Source organism: Miscanthus floridulus, chromosome 1, assembly GCF_019320115.1.
Source record: "Miscanthus floridulus cultivar M001 chromosome 1, ASM1932011v1, whole genome shotgun sequence".
Classification (NCBI taxonomy): domain Eukaryota; kingdom Viridiplantae; phylum Streptophyta; class Magnoliopsida; order Poales; family Poaceae; genus Miscanthus; species Miscanthus floridulus.
Genome location: NC_089580.1, coordinates 84819169 through 84841344, shown reverse-complemented (window position 1 = coordinate 84841344; position 22176 = coordinate 84819169). Strand labels below are relative to the sequence as shown.

General features: G+C 38.3%; 2 non-coding genes across 2 annotated transcripts; both read right to left on the bottom strand.

The window, feature by feature from the left end:
• Positions 1-1424: 1424 nt before the first annotated feature.
• On the bottom strand, positions 1425-1531 carry LOC136511630 (small nucleolar RNA R71). The gene has a single exon (XR_010772780.1). It is a non-coding gene; the product is annotated as a small nucleolar RNA R71 (small nucleolar RNA).
• Positions 1532-11152: 9621 nt separating this feature from the next.
• On the bottom strand, positions 11153-11259 carry LOC136511620 (small nucleolar RNA R71). The gene has a single exon (XR_010772775.1). It is a non-coding gene; the product is annotated as a small nucleolar RNA R71 (small nucleolar RNA).
• Between the last annotated feature and the right edge of the window lie 10917 nt (positions 11260-22176).

Below are 22176 nucleotides of genomic sequence, written 5' to 3'. Positions count from 1 at the left end.
GCGTGGTGCTTATACATTGTTTACCTATGAATACACCCTATATTGTGGGTCATGTGGTAGATCATGGACGTGACACTCCCGTTGAGTCCTTTGTAGTCCACTCCCCAATATAGGTAGCACGTAGGATCTCATTACGAATGAAGATAAGCTTTGTTCTTACTCTTCCCTGGTAATATCCCTTATGTGTAGATATGAAGATGATCTTAGCCATGATTACTAGGTGTAATTGCACTAATCAATGTATGCTTTGACTTGTAATTAATGATGACTTAGGAATTATTCCTCTAGTATTCTACCTAACCATGCTAATGCCATAGAAAGAAGTACTCTGAGTGATTTATCATTATCATTGATCAATACTTATTATATATCTTATCCTATGACTTACCCCTGTTATGAGTACAATATTGGTTATGGTTTACTTCTCCCTCAATAGTATAAGTTATCAATACTTGTCCATGCTAGACCTTCCCTGTTGTAAAAATATAAATAATGATACCTGGAATACTCTTAGGTGAAGTGCTACAATGGTATATTATCTGTGCGCTTGTAGATCCTTTTTCATTCATATCTATATATTCTTTCTAGTCACATAAGATGATAAAGAACTACTTAGTATCATTCTAGTAGTGATGCTAGGCAGCACCAACAAGCATCTCTGGCACCATCACTAAGGATGACAACCTAGTAAAGTAATGTTAGGAGATGTAGGTAATTAATAGGTGGCTATTAAAACAAGTGACAAGTTAATAAATACCAATAAGCATTTATAGCACCATTGTCGGGGAAGGTAGCTTGACAAAGGAAGTATTGATAAACTTATACTTATTGATGTGATCGAAATAACCATTGACCTCTGCTCAAATATGCTTACCCTTATTTTGTCTACTTGTGTATCTTATGCAGTGTAATGTATGACCAGTTTTGACCTTCCGACAAACTATGTTGAAAATCTAGAAGCACTACTTAAGAGGACTAAGGCTAAACTCAAAAAAGTTTCAGCTGTAGAGTCAGAAGGCAACCATATAAGGCAAAGCTTAATAGCAGAATTTGAAGCCATGGCTGACAGGACTCTTCGCAAATTTTCTGCTCCAACCACTGCCAACATCTGAACTAGACCCACAGTCAATGTGGGAGACAATGGATTCAAGCTCAAGCCGTCTCTCATCAACATGGTGCAAGCGAGCCAATTTTGTGGAAAGGCACATGAAGATGCTAGTGCTAATCTCCAACACTTCCTGGAGATCTGCAGCACTTTCACCATCAAGGGAGTAACCAAGGACACCATATTACTTCGCCTCTTTCCATTTTCACTTTTGGGGATGGTGAAGCAGTGGTTCTATGCCAACAAAGATAGAAACACTACATGGGATAACTGCTCTACTGCCTTCCTAGCAAAGTTCTTTCCCATAGGCAAGACTAATGCTCTCCATGGGAGAATTTCAAGTTTTCAACAGCAACATGATGAATCTATCCCTAAGGCATGGGAATGCTTTCAAGACTATATATCAGAATGTTCTCATTATGGGATGGAGAATTGACTACTCATGCAGATGTTCTACCATGTGTTAACCAACAGTACCCATGAGACTATGGATGCTACTGTTGGAGGTGCATTCTTGTCACTTACACTTCTAGTTGTGACTACTCTTGTGGTGAAGATGGCCTCCAACCATGGTTGGAATGAATAACATGTTTGGACCCACAAGAGAGGTGGATGTATGCATGAACTCAAAAAGGTGGACATGCTATCTACCAAGATGGACCTACTAATGAAGAAGCTTGAAGACCGAGCTAATGAGAAGCAAGAAGACATGCACATTCATGATTCCCGCTTGACATGTGAAGTATGTGGAAACACTAGGCATTCACAGAATAGATGTCCTGAAACCCAAGAGGATGTGAACTTTGTCAGCAACAACAACTACTATCGTCCTCAATAGAATCAAGGATGGAACCAACAACAGAGGCCAAACTATAGCAGAACCATCTAATTTATAAGAGCACAAGTATAATAGTAGCCCACAAGCGATCGCACTATCATACTTGAGCCCATATAAACCTGATAGTCCATTGAGTACCACGAAGGGTCTTGATTCAACCAACATACAACCAAGATCGTACATGATTCAACATACATGTTACACATTACATAAAATTCACAAATATAGTTCCGTACATCAGAGTATGATTAAAAGTTATTACAAACCAAGTTTAGGTAAAATAGTAGCAAAAGCAATTAAAGTTTGAAACTAACATCTCCATCGTTGTTCAAATACTATGCCAGCTCATGATCACAATCCCACAAAAGCATAAGAGAGGGATTAACAAGAAACGCCTTGCCTAGGGCCCTACTCCTCGTCCACGTTAGGATAGAAGCAGTTCTTACAGTAGCCATGATACATCATATTATCTGCAACAATGGAAAATAAACCCTGAGTACAAGAAGGTACCCAACTAGACATACATGTCATAAACCAAAATAAAGTGACTCCAAGGATCATGCAAGGCTTTATAAGTGGAGCTAGCTTGACAACATTTTGCATAAAAAGCCACTAATTCAACTATACCTTTTATAATTTAGTCATCAAGTTCATTATAACTATTCATCTCTAGATTAGCAACTAACCTATGCCAAACATGTGGTATATCATTTAGTAGCATAATAATATTAACCATAGTTGGTGTAGTAATTCCATGTTCTTCATAACCATCATTCCATAATACACTTACTACGATGTTGGAGCTAGCCAAGTTTCTCACTGTCTGGGAGAGATGGTGATTCAAATCGATTTCAACTAGCTGGGAATTTATTTCTAACACAAACCTAGGTAGACTAGATCAATGGTCACCTCAGGTCACATTTTGTACAACTTTGGTCCACATTTCACGGGTTCGATCAGCGCCGCACAATCAGGGATGACCAGCTACCATAATGTTCAGGCCCGGCCTACCCTTGGGCTCACATCTAGCTCTCCGCATATCCTTACTACCATCCAGAGTGCACACTCTTACAGAATAGGGCCTGGCCTGAGTTGAGCTACTCGGCTTCGTGGTCGAAATGAGTAATCTGGCCAGCTAAGTGAGAGGCATGTGTTCAATCTCAATAGAAGTTCCAACAATGGTATGGTCCTTAATCGGCATAGACGGAATCACATGAGCCAACCTACGCATAGACTCCATTTGACCTCTAGTTACATTATCCCATGGTTCTTTTCCACGATAGCAAATATAGCCAACCATGCTCTGGTATCCACCTATATCTCGTAGGTGACAGGAAATCACCTGACTTCTACCGACCTAAGCATGGCTAAGCATATATTCAATCATGGACCTACATAGGGTTAAAGGTATATTTATCTGGACAAGGTATTTCTATGCATCAAGTGTTTCCAATTCAACTCTTATAACCTAATGCATCAAACATAAAGGACTCAAGTGATATTTTATAAAACATGGGAGGCTTAAAATGCTTTGGGGCTTACCTTTGATAAAAGAAGTTAGCCTATGGTCTAGGCACTCGGGTAAGTCTTCAAGAGTTTGCTCCTCTCCTTCTAGAGCTATGGCCTAAGGTGCCTGCTGTTGTTCCTCTGGCTCTTCATTGAATTCCAATAGAGTTATCCCCTCAGCCAATCCTATATGCATGGGCAGGAAATAAGATATCATGGATGCATATATAATGATATGTATAATATGATATGATGTGAAGAATGCATCCTCATAAGTGTTCTCAACAGCATTGCATTAAAGTGATAACAAGTTACAATTTCTTTTACTGAGTAGGTGCATATCTCTTCTCCAGTAACTTAAACAAACACTTATGTAAATCATTTTCTGGACTACAAGACAGCAACCACTTATTTTGACCATAACTGGAGTTATACACATCAAAATAATATGGTTATAGACATTCTAGAAAGCTTATGAAATTGCCTACAACTTTCTTTTAATCATCTTAATGTGATTCAACAGCTATCTAGGCAAACAATTCAATCTTTCAAATCTATCCAGAGAGCAAGCATTTTAGATAGCAGACTTCCGACCACCATAATTCTCAAAATATAAGGCTTATGACTATAAAAATTTAACACAAGGTAGATAAGTAAGTTATCTATAACTTTTTTATTAACCATATTTATAGAAAAGATAACTATCATCATGAAATCATCACCACAACATAAACTATACATGCAGCCATCTAGTTGAATTGTAAAGCAATAATTAACTAGTTGCATACAACCAATTACTTCTAAACCTAACTAATAACATCAACAGATCATATGCATCACAAGCATCATAGAAAACATCATGGTTAAACATAACTAATTTATTTATATTCATTTATTAATTTCCTTAGATAATAAGGTGATTTACAGAGTAAATATTTCCATTGCTCAATAAATTCCTAGAAAATTATAGTAGGCTACACATGAGCCTAATAGTCTACTTTACAAATTTCATGCTATTTGGATAAGTATAGCAACCTCTACAAAGATGACAAGTTATATAGGTTTATTTTAGTAATAATTGTTTAGCCTAATGAAAAGTGTCAAGCAACAGATTTAATATTTTTCTTACTTTCCTTCTAGTATGAGAATACTATGTAAAAATTTGTATGATCATAGGTTATGTATTTTTACCCCAATTAATTTCACTAGAATCTAGCAATTAATTAAGATTAAATAGGAAGACCATACTACAAGTATGTCTACTATAGGTTTAGTATTTTTCCTAGCTATAGCATGTCAACACAAGATCAACAAAATTGTAATCACAATTTTATCACCTTCCTAGCTCAAGATATGCATTTTACAAGATATAAACTAATTTAAAAGCACTTAGTTTGCTCAATTTAATTCTCTTAGAAAAATACCCTAAGCAGTAGATTTCATATTTTTATCAAATAGTACACTTCAAGATGAATCTAACAAAATTTGGGTCACCTTATTTGGATAGAACTAGCTCAAGATATAATTTGTGCAAGTTTGCTACAAGATCTCTAAAAACAAATAAAGAAAATCAAATTCACTCGGGGTCTGGTGCTAGGTACACCCGGTCTATACACCTGCTGTGACTATCACATGGGTCCTGCAGTCAACCTGTGGCAGAACCTCCTAAGAAATCAGGCCCACATGCACTTATCGTTGTCTTGACAGACCTCGGATAGCGTTCACGAGTTCCCAACAACTCAACAGGTCTGTCGGGTGTCCTCAGGAAACCCGAATCATCCACGATTCTCTTTTCAAATAGGATCCCCATCATAGACATTGCAGATTACAATAGTTTATTCAAATATATACATCAGAGTAAAAGATAGCGGAAGTCTTAAGATAACATAGTTTACAAACCAGTTGTTTTCAAACTTACAATACCATAAGTGTCATACAACCATAGTAGCGGGATAATATTACAGTAACATTATTTATCATACAAACTAGTGCCTTGTCCAAAGGCCATTCATCATTCCTCATCGTCATTGACTTCAAACACTGACATGCAGCAGGGACCAAAACAAGCCTGCGCATGCGACTCACCTGCAACAAGGGTTAACAAACCCTGAGTACAAAGGTACTCAACAAGACTAACCTGATGTAACAGGGGGTGAAAGACTTTAAAGATGTAGGTGTTGGGACAAGGTAAGGATGTAGCAAGATTCAAAAGTTCTTTGCCAAAAGCTTACTATTCTTATTCTATTTTCAAGTTTTACCCCTAAGTTCTTTTAGTTCATTATCTCCACTAAATGTACATTTCCCATATTCCATTCCTTCTCATTCAATTCTTTTCTCATATTTTAGTAATTCACCAGTCCTACATTGCTTCTGTAATGATTCGAGACTCCATATCCATGGAGCACTGGCAATTCGAATTGATTCAAGTCCCAGCTGGGGATTCTTTATCACATGACATATGTAGAACTTAATCTTGCATGTATCAACCTCGCTACCAGATCCTCCTATACTAAGCCATCTCCACGCCACCCGAGAGCACAGCACACCTCAAATCTGGCCATATTTCAGCCATGAGGGTACACGCTACTCCCGCCATCTCTCCACTCCCAGTGCGTGGGCATTCATCTTAGTATCGGATCAGCGGAAGTAGGCTTACCAGAGTATGTGACCAGTACTACAAAGTATCTCGTTCAGAAGATCCACAATGAGTGGCCTTTAAGCGACATAGTCGGCAACATTACCCAAAATTCAAGATAAGTCACCCGACTAGTCTCTAGTTCATTTCTAGCTTCTTTCTTTCTTTGGCCAGCATGCCATCTTTGATTGTATCAAAACTTTTACTTTGAAAACCTACCATAAGCATACTAAGCATACTATGCCTTTGTAAATGAAAACATCTTCAATGATGGTAAACAATTAACAAGGTAGGCAATGCATCAAGTAGGTAACATTTGAATTAATCAACTTAATGTAATAAGTAACATAGGTGATAAACTTTTCAAAGTAATAAGGTAAGGGTTTAATGCATAAACCGGGGCTTGCCTTCGTTGACGATCTCAGGTTCCGGATCAGTACCACAATTATCGAATCCTGTGACAACCGGGGATTCTTCCAGAACTTATTCAACTAGAATCGTTTCACTCTCAGATTCTATACGAAATGATAACATATGCTTTAACATGATGATAATGTAAACATGATGCCGTCATGATACATGAAATATAATAATACTTCGAATACAACTGTCTTTCACGGTACAGTTGCAAGCCAACAAAACCAACTTGTAAATCTACCGTCAAGGATCACACATGTGACTTGACCAAACTAATCTTGAAACCCTACTAGTCATAGAACATGATCAAAACAAGATCAAACACTAATCAAACACTTAGGGTTTGCTTTGTTTGTTTTTGAATTAATTTGGAAATAAGCCCAAAAATGAACTTGTTCCAAATGACCTCAAAATTTTATGTAATCTTCCTCATGACAAATTAGTGCACCAAAACAAATTTCATAATTTTTGGAATTATACAGTGGCCTACAAAAATCATGGAAATTGCATTTATCAATTAATGGACTGAATATTTGAACATTAAACTTTTATTCAAATTTCAAGTTTCAAAATTTTAAACCATACTAGAGCATGTACAGAGGCTACACACAAAATTTCAAAATTTTTGGAGCTATGATAATTTTCCTACAAATTTCTAAAGATCTAGCACTATTCAAAATCAGAAAAATAACAAAACTCACTATTCTCTCTCTTGCTCTCACTGACAGCAGGCCCCCACCTGTCATCCCCAACCTCGAGCATTGACCGTGGCTTCAATGGCACTGGGGAGGAGCATCCCCGTGTATCTAGCTAAGTATTTCTTTCCTTTAGTTTTACTATTTTTTAGTTTGCTTTATATTAGCTAAAGAAATGAAAAAGATGCATAACAAAATAAAATTGTGTCCTAGCCAATTATATATATATTAGTAAGTTGTGATCTTAAAACTTGAAAACAAAATAAAAAGTGTGTGTCTCGTTTTTTGTTTTTAAGAGCTCAATAAATAAAAGACTCTAAGATAATCTCTTGAAATGGGAATGATGAATAGCTACTCTATTGTAATTCCTTTCAAGTACCTAGTTTTCAGCCTTGAATTCTCTCGAGTTTTGGATATGACTTTTTTGATATAAGAATTTCCTCTGACTAGAAACTCATGGGTAGCATATGCTTGATCCAAGTCTAGGTAATTGATGGATATGATATGCGAAGGTCTGAGCTGTTGTTTATCTTGTTCCAAGTGATACTAAAGTTCTAGAGATTTATCTTTTCAAAAACATAAAAATGTTACACGATGAGTTCCCGTATGACAAAGCTTGAATTCCTACCAGAGCCATATATGATATTTAGATTTGGAAAACTTTCACTCATATATGCTGCTTGCATTGCATTGAGTTTAGTCAAGCTTTGTTGACCCTTATGAGAGGTTTGTCATGCTCTCAAAATCAAGATCATGTACACACCACCCACATATGCACTACACCTACACTAGGGGTAGATGCAACAATATTCCATCCATCTAGATTCACCCAAAAATATTTTACTCTTACACTGGGAGTGAACACGAAAAATATGCCCTATAGGATATCCACCAAATAAATGCTCCAAATTCTTGTTGCTATCTCTCAAAAGTTTTGTTGCAGTCAAAAGAGACATGAAGCTATGCAAAAGTTATTCATAAAAAAGAAAGAATGAAAAAAAGGACCAGTGTCCAAGATATTGAAAACAATGGGTACTTAGATGCCCGCCTAAAAAAGAAAAGAAAAAGAAGAGATGAATAAGGTAGCCCATGTTTTCTTGCAAAGTTGTTTCCAAGTTTCAAAAGAGAGATATGTTTTCAAGGAACAAAGTAGAATTAGGTTGGCCACCATATATATCCACCATATATATCCACACACATGCACATCTTAATTTGATTGTATGACTTAACTCTCTTTGGATCCGAGGTTTGACTTTACAATACATGCATTGCAAGTATGCTCTTTCATGCTTTTTCCACTCCTATGAGCTCCACATAAGCCTTAGTTGTAGGAAGAGAAAGGCATAACATTATTATTGCCTTGGTGAGGATTCATAAATACCACATATATTGAGAGACTTGAGAGTGTCATACAATGGAAGCTCTGAGTTTTATTTTGAAAACCTATAAAAACTCTAGAATAATGGTTGAGCAAAGAACTTGAGACATAGTGCTTGACTTGATCATTATGTCTTTCAATTGCTCAAGACCCAGGTGAAGGCAAAGGAGCCCCATAGTTGAAGGTGTTATGGGTAAGTTTGAAAGTCAGATCAGTTTGAAAAATTCTTGTTTGAACGCATGTGTACTTATGAGGAGTGAAAGCATCGCAGCAACTCCTGATCCAAATTGCTGAGTTTAGTTTTGCTAAGGGACTAGCAAAGGCTAGGCTTGGGGGAACTTGTTGACGGTAGTTAACAACCATTAAAAACTGTCAATAAAACATGTATAAGGGCACAATTGAGATCACCAACAAAGGACTAGGGGTTTAAACTAACAAATTCCATGAGTTTTGGTGAATCTATGATTCTTGCAGGGTTTATCTAGAAAACCATCAAGGTGGACCTACATGTCAGATTTAATCGCGCTTATCCACATCGAAGCGGACACTAGAAGGCTCTAGAAGAATCGAGAGAATTCCACACCGAAGCTGGGGCTGAGACACCACCACATGGGGCTGACCAGCACAACCTAGAGGTCATCCACCCCTAGGGTCCCACCTATCAGCCTTGTCGCAATGTCAGTTCTCCACCACCTCGTAGGTTGCATCTACGTCAATCCTTAAGTCAGTTTGATCCAAGGGCTCATGTTGGATGCTCTGACCTATATATATTAGCCCCTGCCCCCTGAGCATCAAGTCATTTGAGAAGAAAGAAAGCCTAATCATCCTCAGAGCTCCAGCATATTCTAGGGCATAGCTAGTTAGGCTAGGTCTAGAGGGATGCAAGTAGGGTTCGCTTGGATTCCCGACCGTGTCAATAGCGTGGTTCGGTATAATCTTTGTACCCCTCTCTCTTTTGTACCTCCATTATTTTTATATGCTTGCTACAATTGTTATGACAACATTAGGATTCATCTTATTCATGTTCTTCATTATAATATTCATTGTCTACTTTGATTATATGCTTAGTATGGTTGGATTCTCATCATGTTCACGCATAAGTTCGTATAGCGCTCACTCTAAGGTACCATGGGTGGGTGGTCGACATTGTGTAAGCGTGGTGCTTATACATTGTTTACCTATGAATACACCCTATATTGTGGGTCATGTGGTAGATCATGGACGTGACACTCCCGTTGAGTCCTTTGTAGTCCACTCCCCAATATAGGTAGCACGTAGGATCTCATTACGAATGAAGATAAGCTTTGTTCTTACTCTTCCCTGGTAATATCCCTTATGTGTAGATATGAAGATGATCTTAGCCATGATTACTAGGTGTAATTGCACTAATCAATGTATGCTTTGACTTGTAATTAATGATGACTTAGGAATTATTCCTCTAGTATTCTACCTAACCATGCTAATGCCATAGAAAGAAGTACTCTGAGTGATTTATCATTATCATTGATCAATACTTATTATATATCTTATCCTATGACTTACCCCTGTTATGAGTACAATATTGGTTATGGTTTACTTCTCCCTCAATAGTATAAGTTATCAATACTTGTCCATGCTAGACCTTCCCTGTTGTAAAAATATAAATAATGATACCTGGAATACTCTTAGGTGAAGTGCTACAATGGTATATTATCTGTGCGCTTGTAGATCCTTTTTCATTCATATCTATATATTCTTTCTAGTCACATAAGATGATAAAGAACTACTTAGTATCATTCTAGTAGTGATGCTAGGCAGCACCAACAAGCATCTCTGGCACCATCACTAAGGATGACAACCTAGTAAAGTAATGTTAGGAGATGTAGGTAATTAATAGGTGGCTATTAAAACAAGTGACAAGTTAATAAATACCAATAAGCATTTATAGCACCATTGTCGGGGAAGGTAGCTTGACAAAGGAAGTATTGATAAACTTATACTTATTGATGTGATCGAAATAACCATTGACCTCTGCTCAAATATGCTTACCCTTATTTTGTCTACTTGTGTATCTTATGCAGTGTAATGTATGACCAGTTTTGACCTTCCGACAAACTATGTTGAAAATCTAGAAGCACTACTTAAGAGGACTAAGGCTAAACTCAAAAAAGTTTCAGCTGTAGAGTCAGAAGGCAACCATATAAGGCAAAGCTTAATAGCAGAATTTGAAGCCATGGCTGACAGGACTCTTCGCAAATTTTCTGCTCCAACCACTGCCAACATCTGAACTAGACCCACAGTCAATGTGGGAGACAATGGATTCAAGCTCAAGCCGTCTCTCATCAACATGGTGCAAGCGAGCCAATTTTGTGGAAAGGCACATGAAGATGCTAGTGCTAATCTCCAACACTTCCTGGAGATCTGCAGCACTTTCACCATCAAGGGAGTAACCAAGGACACCATATTACTTCGCCTCTTTCCATTTTCACTTTTGGGGATGGTGAAGCAGTGGTTCTATGCCAACAAAGATAGAAACACTACATGGGATAACTGCTCTACTGCCTTCCTAGCAAAGTTCTTTCCCATAGGCAAGACTAATGCTCTCCATGGGAGAATTTCAAGTTTTCAACAGCAACATGATGAATCTATCCCTAAGGCATGGGAATGCTTTCAAGACTATATATCAGAATGTTCTCATTATGGGATGGAGAATTGACTACTCATGCAGATGTTCTACCATGTGTTAACCAACAGTACCCATGAGACTATGGATGCTACTGTTGGAGGTGCATTCTTGTCACTTACACTTCTAGTTGTGACTACTCTTGTGGTGAAGATGGCCTCCAACCATGGTTGGAATGAATAACATGTTTGGACCCACAAGAGAGGTGGATGTATGCATGAACTCAAAAAGGTGGACATGCTATCTACCAAGATGGACCTACTAATGAAGAAGCTTGAAGACCGAGCTAATGAGAAGCAAGAAGACATGCACATTCATGATTCCCGCTTGACATGTGAAGTATGTGGAAACACTAGGCATTCACAGAATAGATGTCCTGAAACCCAAGAGGATGTGAACTTTGTCAGCAACAACAACTACTATCGTCCTCAATAGAATCAAGGATGGAACCAACAACAGAGGCCAAACTATAGCAGAACCATCTAATTTATAAGAGCACAAGTATAATAGTAGCCCACAAGCGATCGCACTATCATACTTGAGCCCATATAAACCTGATAGTCCATTGAGTACCACGAAGGGTCTTGATTCAACCAACATACAACCAAGATCGTACATGATTCAACATACATGTTACACATTACATAAAATTCACAAATATAGTTCCGTACATCAGAGTATGATTAAAAGTTATTACAAACCAAGTTTAGGTAAAATAGTAGCAAAAGCAATTAAAGTTTGAAACTAACATCTCCATCGTTGTTCAAATACTATGCCAGCTCATGATCACAATCCCACAAAAGCATAAGAGAGGGATTAACAAGAAACGCCTTGCCTAGGGCCCTACTCCTCGTCCACGTTAGGATAGAAGCAGTTCTTACAGTAGCCATGATACATCATATTATCTGCAACAATGGAAAATAAACCCTGAGTACAAGAAGGTACCCAACTAGACATACATGTCATAAACCAAAATAAAGTGACTCCAAGGATCATGCAAGGCTTTATAAGTGGAGCTAGCTTGACAACATTTTGCATAAAAAGCCACTAATTCAACTATACCTTTTATAATTTAGTCATCAAGTTCATTATAACTATTCATCTCTAGATTAGCAACTAACCTATGCCAAACATGTGGTATATCATTTAGTAGCATAATAATATTAACCATAGTTGGTGTAGTAATTCCATGTTCTTCATAACCATCATTCCATAATACACTTACTACGATGTTGGAGCTAGCCAAGTTTCTCACTGTCTGGGAGAGATGGTGATTCAAATCGATTTCAACTAGCTGGGAATTTATTTCTAACACAAACCTAGGTAGACTAGATCAATGGTCACCTCAGGTCACATTTTGTACAACTTTGGTCCACATTTCACGGGTTCGATCAGCGCCGCACAATCAGGGATGACCAGCTACCATAATGTTCAGGCCCGGCCTACCCTTGGGCTCACATCTAGCTCTCCGCATATCCTTACTACCATCCAGAGTGCACACTCTTACAGAATAGGGCCTGGCCTGAGTTGAGCTACTCGGCTTCGTGGTCGAAATGAGTAATCTGGCCAGCTAAGTGAGAGGCATGTGTTCAATCTCAATAGAAGTTCCAACAATGGTATGGTCCTTAATCGGCATAGACGGAATCACATGAGCCAACCTACGCATAGACTCCATTTGACCTCTAGTTACATTATCCCATGGTTCTTTTCCACGATAGCAAATATAGCCAACCATGCTCTGGTATCCACCTATATCTCGTAGGTGACAGGAAATCACCTGACTTCTACCGACCTAAGCATGGCTAAGCATATATTCAATCATGGACCTACATAGGGTTAAAGGTATATTTATCTGGACAAGGTATTTCTATGCATCAAGTGTTTCCAATTCAACTCTTATAACCTAATGCATCAAACATAAAGGACTCAAGTGATATTTTATAAAACATGGGAGGCTTAAAATGCTTTGGGGCTTACCTTTGATAAAAGAAGTTAGCCTATGGTCTAGGCACTCGGGTAAGTCTTCAAGAGTTTGCTCCTCTCCTTCTAGAGCTATGGCCTAAGGTGCCTGCTGTTGTTCCTCTGGCTCTTCATTGAATTCCAATAGAGTTATCCCCTCAGCCAATCCTATATGCATGGGCAGGAAATAAGATATCATGGATGCATATATAATGATATGTATAATATGATATGATGTGAAGAATGCATCCTCATAAGTGTTCTCAACAGCATTGCATTAAAGTGATAACAAGTTACAATTTCTTTTACTGAGTAGGTGCATATCTCTTCTCCAGTAACTTAAACAAACACTTATGTAAATCATTTTCTGGACTACAAGACAGCAACCACTTATTTTGACCATAACTGGAGTTATACACATCAAAATAATATGGTTATAGACATTCTAGAAAGCTTATGAAATTGCCTACAACTTTCTTTTAATCATCTTAATGTGATTCAACAGCTATCTAGGCAAACAATTCAATCTTTCAAATCTATCCAGAGAGCAAGCATTTTAGATAGCAGACTTCCGACCACCATAATTCTCAAAATATAAGGCTTATGACTATAAAAATTTAACACAAGGTAGATAAGTAAGTTATCTATAACTTTTTTATTAACCATATTTATAGAAAAGATAACTATCATCATGAAATCATCACCACAACATAAACTATACATGCAGCCATCTAGTTGAATTGTAAAGCAATAATTAACTAGTTGCATACAACCAATTACTTCTAAACCTAACTAATAACATCAACAGATCATATGCATCACAAGCATCATAGAAAACATCATGGTTAAACATAACTAATTTATTTATATTCATTTATTAATTTCCTTAGATAATAAGGTGATTTACAGAGTAAATATTTCCATTGCTCAATAAATTCCTAGAAAATTATAGTAGGCTACACATGAGCCTAATAGTCTACTTTACAAATTTCATGCTATTTGGATAAGTATAGCAACCTCTACAAAGATGACAAGTTATATAGGTTTATTTTAGTAATAATTGTTTAGCCTAATGAAAAGTGTCAAGCAACAGATTTAATATTTTTCTTACTTTCCTTCTAGTATGAGAATACTATGTAAAAATTTGTATGATCATAGGTTATGTATTTTTACCCCAATTAATTTCACTAGAATCTAGCAATTAATTAAGATTAAATAGGAAGACCATACTACAAGTATGTCTACTATAGGTTTAGTATTTTTCCTAGCTATAGCATGTCAACACAAGATCAACAAAATTGTAATCACAATTTTATCACCTTCCTAGCTCAAGATATGCATTTTACAAGATATAAACTAATTTAAAAGCACTTAGTTTGCTCAATTTAATTCTCTTAGAAAAATACCCTAAGCAGTAGATTTCATATTTTTATCAAATAGTACACTTCAAGATGAATCTAACAAAATTTGGGTCACCTTATTTGGATAGAACTAGCTCAAGATATAATTTGTGCAAGTTTGCTACAAGATCTCTAAAAACAAATAAAGAAAATCAAATTCACTCGGGGTCTGGTGCTAGGTACACCCGGTCTATACACCTGCTGTGACTATCACATGGGTCCTGCAGTCAACCTGTGGCAGAACCTCCTAAGAAATCAGGCCCACATGCACTTATCGTTGTCTTGACAGACCTCGGATAGCGTTCACGAGTTCCCAACAACTCAACAGGTCTGTCGGGTGTCCTCAGGAAACCCGAATCATCCACGATTCTCTTTTCAAATAGGATCCCCATCATAGACATTGCAGATTACAATAGTTTATTCAAATATATACATCAGAGTAAAAGATAGCGGAAGTCTTAAGATAACATAGTTTACAAACCAGTTGTTTTCAAACTTACAATACCATAAGTGTCATACAACCATAGTAGCGGGATAATATTACAGTAACATTATTTATCATACAAACTAGTGCCTTGTCCAAAGGCCATTCATCATTCCTCATCGTCATTGACTTCAAACACTGACATGCAGCAGGGACCAAAACAAGCCTGCGCATGCGACTCACCTGCAACAAGGGTTAACAAACCCTGAGTACAAAGGTACTCAACAAGACTAACCTGATGTAACAGGGGGTGAAAGACTTTAAAGATGTAGGTGTTGGGACAAGGTAAGGATGTAGCAAGATTCAAAAGTTCTTTGCCAAAAGCTTACTATTCTTATTCTATTTTCAAGTTTTACCCCTAAGTTCTTTTAGTTCATTATCTCCACTAAATGTACATTTCCCATATTCCATTCCTTCTCATTCAATTCTTTTCTCATATTTTAGTAATTCACCAGTCCTACATTGCTTCTGTAATGATTCGAGACTCCATATCCATGGAGCACTGGCAATTCGAATTGATTCAAGTCCCAGCTGGGGATTCTTTATCACATGACATATGTAGAACTTAATCTTGCATGTATCAACCTCGCTACCAGATCCTCCTATACTAAGCCATCTCCACGCCACCCGAGAGCACAGCACACCTCAAATCTGGCCATATTTCAGCCATGAGGGTACACGCTACTCCCGCCATCTCTCCACTCCCAGTGCGTGGGCATTCATCTTAGTATCGGATCAGCGGAAGTAGGCTTACCAGAGTATGTGACCAGTACTACAAAGTATCTCGTTCAGAAGATCCACAATGAGTGGCCTTTAAGCGACATAGTCGGCAACATTACCCAAAATTCAAGATAAGTCACCCGACTAGTCTCTAGTTCATTTCTAGCTTCTTTCTTTCTTTGGCCAGCATGCCATCTTTGATTGTATCAAAACTTTTACTTTGAAAACCTACCATAAGCATACTAAGCATACTATGCCTTTGTAAATGAAAACATCTTCAATGATGGTAAACAATTAACAAGGTAGGCAATGCATCAAGTAGGTAACATTTGAATTAATCAACTTAATGTAATAAGTAACATAGGTGATAAACTTTTCAAAGTAATAAGGTAAGGGTTTAATGCATAAACCGGGGCTTGCCTTCGTTGACGATCTCAGGTTCCGGATCAGTACCACAATTATCGAATCCTGTGACAACCGGGGATTCTTCCAGAACTTATTCAACTAGAATCGTTTCACTCTCAGATTCTATACGAAATGATAACATATGCTTTAACATGATGATAATGTAAACATGATGCCGTCATGATACATGAAATATAATAATACTTCGAATACAACTGTCTTTCACGGTACAGTTGCAAGCCAACAAAACCAACTTGTAAATCTACCGTCAAGGATCACACATGTGACTTGACCAAACTAATCTTGAAACCCTACTAGTCATAGAACATGATCAAAACAAGATCAAACACTAATCAAACACTTAGGGTTTGCTTTGTTTGTTTTTGAATTAATTTGGAAATAAGCCCAAAAATGAACTTGTTCCAAATGACCTCAAAATTTTATGTAATCTTCCTCATGACAAATTAGTGCACCAAAACAAATTTCATAATTTTTGGAATTATACAGTGGCCTACAAAAATCATGGAAATTGCATTTATCAATTAATGGACTGAATATTTGAACATTAAACTTTTATTCAAATTTCAAGTTTCAAAATTTTAAACCATACTAGAGCATGTACAGAGGCTACACACAAAATTTCAAAATTTTTGGAGCTATGATAATTTTCCTACAAATTTCTAAAGATCTAGCACTATTCAAAATCAGAAAAATAACAAAACTCACTATTCTCTCTCTTGCTCTCACTGACAGCAGGCCCCCACCTGTCATCCCCAACCTCGAGCATTGACCGTGGCTTCAATGGCACTGACCGGCGCTAACTCGCCGTCGGTGAGCCCAACAGCGACGGCCAAAGCACTAACATATCCACAAGAGCTAGGCGAATCGATCAGTAGTACTTTGGCGGGTGATTACGACATGGAACAAGGCTGACACCGGCCATGGTGCACACGGTGGTACGACAACGTTACATCGGCGAAACAAGACCGATAATGGTGAAACAGAGAGTTCAGGAAGCATCAGTAGCTCACTCCGATCGTGTTGCAGCAACAAGCGAGACCAAAGAAGCTAAGGCGACGCGTTTTGATGGTGACCAGGATCACGGCGGAGCAGACCTCATCGATGACAGCATTCTGGCGACTGCAGTGGGCAAAACGAGCAGGCAAGAGTGGAATAAGAACTACAGCATCGAGACGAAGCCATAGAGTCAACAAGCAAGGGCAACGGCTCACTGGATGAGGCTGGCCACGATGAATCGGAGTTTCCGTTGAGGTCGCCGGCCGCGAGGAAGATGAACGTGGACAGCAAGCTCTCGGCGAAATCAGGCGATAGCAACAGCTCGGTCGGATGTGTGAGGAGTAGGCAGAACTGGAACACGGCTTTTACGGGGCTTGCTCGTGCTGAGGAGACGAGAGAAGCTCATCGGAGTTGAGACGGTGGTGTCGGGAAAACAAAGGGAAGGAAGAAAAGTGAATGGCGTCGTCTGGGTCTTATAGCTCAGCCAGGAGCGCGCGGACTCGACACGCAGCGTGCTCCCCACACCAGCGTGAAGCCAAGGGTGGTCGTAGGTGCACCTGGAAAGCTGGAGAGAGGACGCCGGCGGTGGGGCGGTGACGTCCTGTGTTTATCTGGATGTTTGAAGTATTTACAGATTTGCCACTGCATCTATTTTTCAAATTACTCCCAAATTTTCTAAAGAAGTTGAAAATCTCCAAAAATGAAAGTTGCTCAACTTTTCAAACTCTACAACTTTGCTTCAAGAAATATTTTCAAATTCTACCTCCATTTTGAAATTTGAATTTGGGGTACATATGAGCATTTGAATCATTTCAAAATTACTCCAAAATTTATATGTAAACTTGAAAAACTTTGAATACCAAAGTTGATCCTCATACAATAATCTTCAACTTTGCTTTTTGCCTCAACCCCAAATTCCAAATGGATTTTGAATTAGACAAAAGGGTCAAAAAGGACTTTTATGATTTAAATGTGAATTCAAATTTGATTTGTTTTCCTTTTACTTTAACTTTGATCTTTGACCAGTAACATGGCCCATTAGGGTTATTTGAGTCAAATGACACATGACCTCACATGATCACATGAAATTTGACCCTTGTGGTCATGATCTTTATTTAGGGTTTTGAATCACATCACATGAAATAACAACATTATGAAATAACCTTATTTAGTGAATGCATTCAAAATTTTCTACTTTATGAATGCCTTGCAATGCATATGATGACATGTCAAATTTTAGTGCTAGGTCAAAACACCAGAGGTGTTACAACCCTTCCCCCTTAAAGAAATCTTGTCCTGAGATTTAAAACCTAAGGCTGAGTAATGGAAAAGGAAATGTGTCAAGCTAACACATTACAACTTTATTCAAAAGGTTAGTGAGGGGGTTTTCCATTCTGTTGACAAATGAGACAAGTTACAATATAGACAAGGTATTGCAACTAGATAGAAGCGAAGAAGTCAGGAAAGTTTTCTTCTAAGTAATCCTCAGACTCCCAAGTAGCTTCATCTTCAGAGTGTTGATTCCATTGTACTTTGTAGAACTTGATTGTACGTCTTCTAGTGACTCGATCTTTCTGATCTAAGACTCTAATGGGGTACTCAGCATAAGTCAAGTTAGGTTCTAGTTCTACATCACCAAAGTCAACCACTTGGTCAGGTACTTGAAGACACTTCTTTAACTAGGATACATGGAAAATATCATGCACCGCTGACATGTGATCTGGTAGCTTGATGCGATAGGCGACCGATCCACACCGTTGTTGGATTTGAAAAGGACCGACATAACGGGGTGCCAACTTTCCCCAAATCCCAAAACGATGGACTCCTTTCATCGGTGATACATTGAGGTAGACATAATCTCCCACTTTTAATTCTAGCGGTCGTCTCCTCTTATCAGCATAGCTTTTCTATCGGGATTGAGCTATCTTCATATTGGCTTGTATGAGTTTAACTTTCTCTTCAGCTTCCTTGACCACATCTGGTCCAAAGAACCAACGTTCTCCAGCTTCTGACCAATTTAAAGGTGTCTAGCATCTACAGCCATACAATGCTTCGAATGGTGCCATTTTAATGCTCTCTTGATGGCTATTGTTATATGAGAATTCAGCCAAGGGAAGGCATTCATCCCATTTAGCACCATAGGAAAGGACACATGCTCTTAGCATATCTTCAAGAATTTGATTTACCCTCTCAGTCTGTCCATCTGTTTGCGGATGATAAGCAGAACTATGGATAAGTTTGGTTCCCAAAGACTCATGTAGACTTTTCCAAAACTTGGATATGAACAATGACCCTCTGTCAGAGACAATGGTCTTAGGTGCCCCATGCAGACTGAAGATTCTATCAAGGTAAAGCTTTGCATATTGTTCCGCTCGATATTTATCTCTAACTGGTAAGAAATGAGCTATCTTGGTTAGGCGATCAACAATAACCCATATTGAATTGTAGCCTGCAGATGTCCTAGGCAATCCCACGATGAAGTCCATACAGATATCTTCCCACTTCCAAGATGGAACTGGCAATGAATGTAATGGACCTGTAGTCTTCATATGAACCGCTTTGACTCTCTAACAAATATCACACTTGGCTACATATTGAGCTATTTCTATTTTCATTTTGGTCCACCAATATCTCTTTCTTAGATCATGATACATTTTGTTGCTACTTGGATGAATGGAGTATCTTGTAGAATGAGCTTCATCAAGAATCTACTTTCACAGCTCCGGACTTTTGGGTACTACCAATCTATCTTTGAACCATACAACATCTGATTCATCAACCTTGAAACATGTTGGTTTTCCAGATTGGACTTTATCTTTGATATGGGCCATGCCCTTACTTTTCTATTGAGTAGCAATGATCTGATCTTTGATAGTGGACTCTACTGCAATATTGGATAGGGAACCTTGTTCTATGATTTGTAAATTCAGATGCTCCATCTCTTGACACAATGTTCATTGCATAGGTTCTACAATCAGACAATGGCAATGCCTCTTGTGACTCAGGGCATCGGCAACCATATTAGCCTTGCTCGGGTGATAATGCACTTCTAAGTCATAATCTTTGATAAGTTCTAACCATGTTCTTTGCCTCATATTCAACTATGACTGAGTGAAGATGTATTTCAAGCTTTTGTAATCCGTATAGATATGACAGATATTGCCCAATAAATAATGTCGCCAAATCTTGAGTGCATGAACAACAGCGGCTAATTCAAGATCATGGGTGAGATAATGTTCTTCATGTTTCTTGAGTTGTCTGGAAGCGTATGCTATGACTCTGCCTTCTTGCATCAGAACACAGCCAATACCAATTTCGGATGCATCACAATAGATATCAAATGGCCTCTCGATATCAGGTTGTGCTAATACTGGTGTAGTTGTCAACAACTTCTTCAATGTCTGAAAGGCCTTCTAACATTCTGTTGACCATACAAACTTAGTTTGATTTTTCAACAATCTAGTAATTGGCTTTGCAATTCTGGAGAAGTCAGGGATGAACCGACGATAATACCCTGCCAACCCCAGAAAACTATGAACTTGATGAACAGTTGTAGGTGCTTTCCAGTTAAGGACTTCTTCTACCTTGCTCAGATCAGCTGCTATACCTTCAACAGATAACACATGACCCAGAAATTGTACTTCCTCCAACCAAAATGCACATTTACTGAATTTGGCATATAGTTGGTGATCTCTTAATCTTTGTAGAACAATGCGGAGATGTTCCGCATGTTCCTCTTTGCTCTTAGAATAGATAAGAATATCATCAATAAACACCACGACAAACTTATCCAACTCGGGCATGAAAACTGAGTTCATTAGGTACATGAAATGAGCCGGGGCATTGGTCAGCCCAAAAGACATGACTAGATACTCATATAGACCATATCGGGTAGTAAATGTTGTCTTCGACACATCTTCTCGTCTGATCTTAATTTGGTGATAGCCTGATCTCAAGTCTATCTTCGAGAACACCTTAGCTCCCGCAAGTTGATCAAAAAGCAAATCAATTCGGGGTAAGGGGTATTTGTTCTTTATGGTGACTTCATTTAACGGCCGATAGTCAACACATAACCTTAAGGTTTGGTCCTTCTTCTTCACGAAGATAGCAGGGCATCCCCAAGGTGATGAACTGGGTTGAATGAAACCCTTGTCTAACAACTCTTGTAGTTGCATTTTTAATTCTGCTAGTTCTTTGGGTGGCATCCTATATGCTCTTCTGGACACAGGTGCCGTTCCTAGTTTCAGATCAATCCTAAACTCTACATCTCAGTCTGGCGGCAGACCAGGCAGATCATCAGGAAAGACATCCGTAAACTCACATACCACTGAAATTTTTTTGGCTTCTTCAATAATAGTTTCACAGACTGTTTCCACTGTACTCTTAGGAAAGGGAAGTTGGATGAGAAGTTGGGTTTTGCTGTCAGGTGCATTTACCCTTATGGTTCTACGCAGGACATCTATGATAGCCCCATGTTGAGGTGCATTTACCCTTATGGTTCTATGCAGGACATCTATGATAGCCCCATGTTGGGTTAACCAGTTCATACCAAGGATCACATCTATATCTTGATTCTTTAATACCAACATATTGGTAGGGAACTCATAACCTCCTAAATCAATAGGTACATGCTGAACTACCTCCCTTGTACAGATTCATCCCCCGAGCGACTATATATATGATATGGTTCTTTTGTTTCCCCAATAGCTATCCCATGCTTCACAATAAATGTACGATTGATGAATGTATGGGATGCACCAGAATCAAATAAGGTAGTTGTAGGATGCTTAGCAATGGGAAACATACCCATCATTACTGGTTCTCCTTCTAGAATAGATTCCACCTAAGTATAGAATACCCTTCTAGTTTTCTTTTTAGCCTGACCCTTCTGACTATTCTGAGCATTGCCCTTATACTGATTCTGAGCTTGAGTAACAGGGGCTTTGGGTGCATCA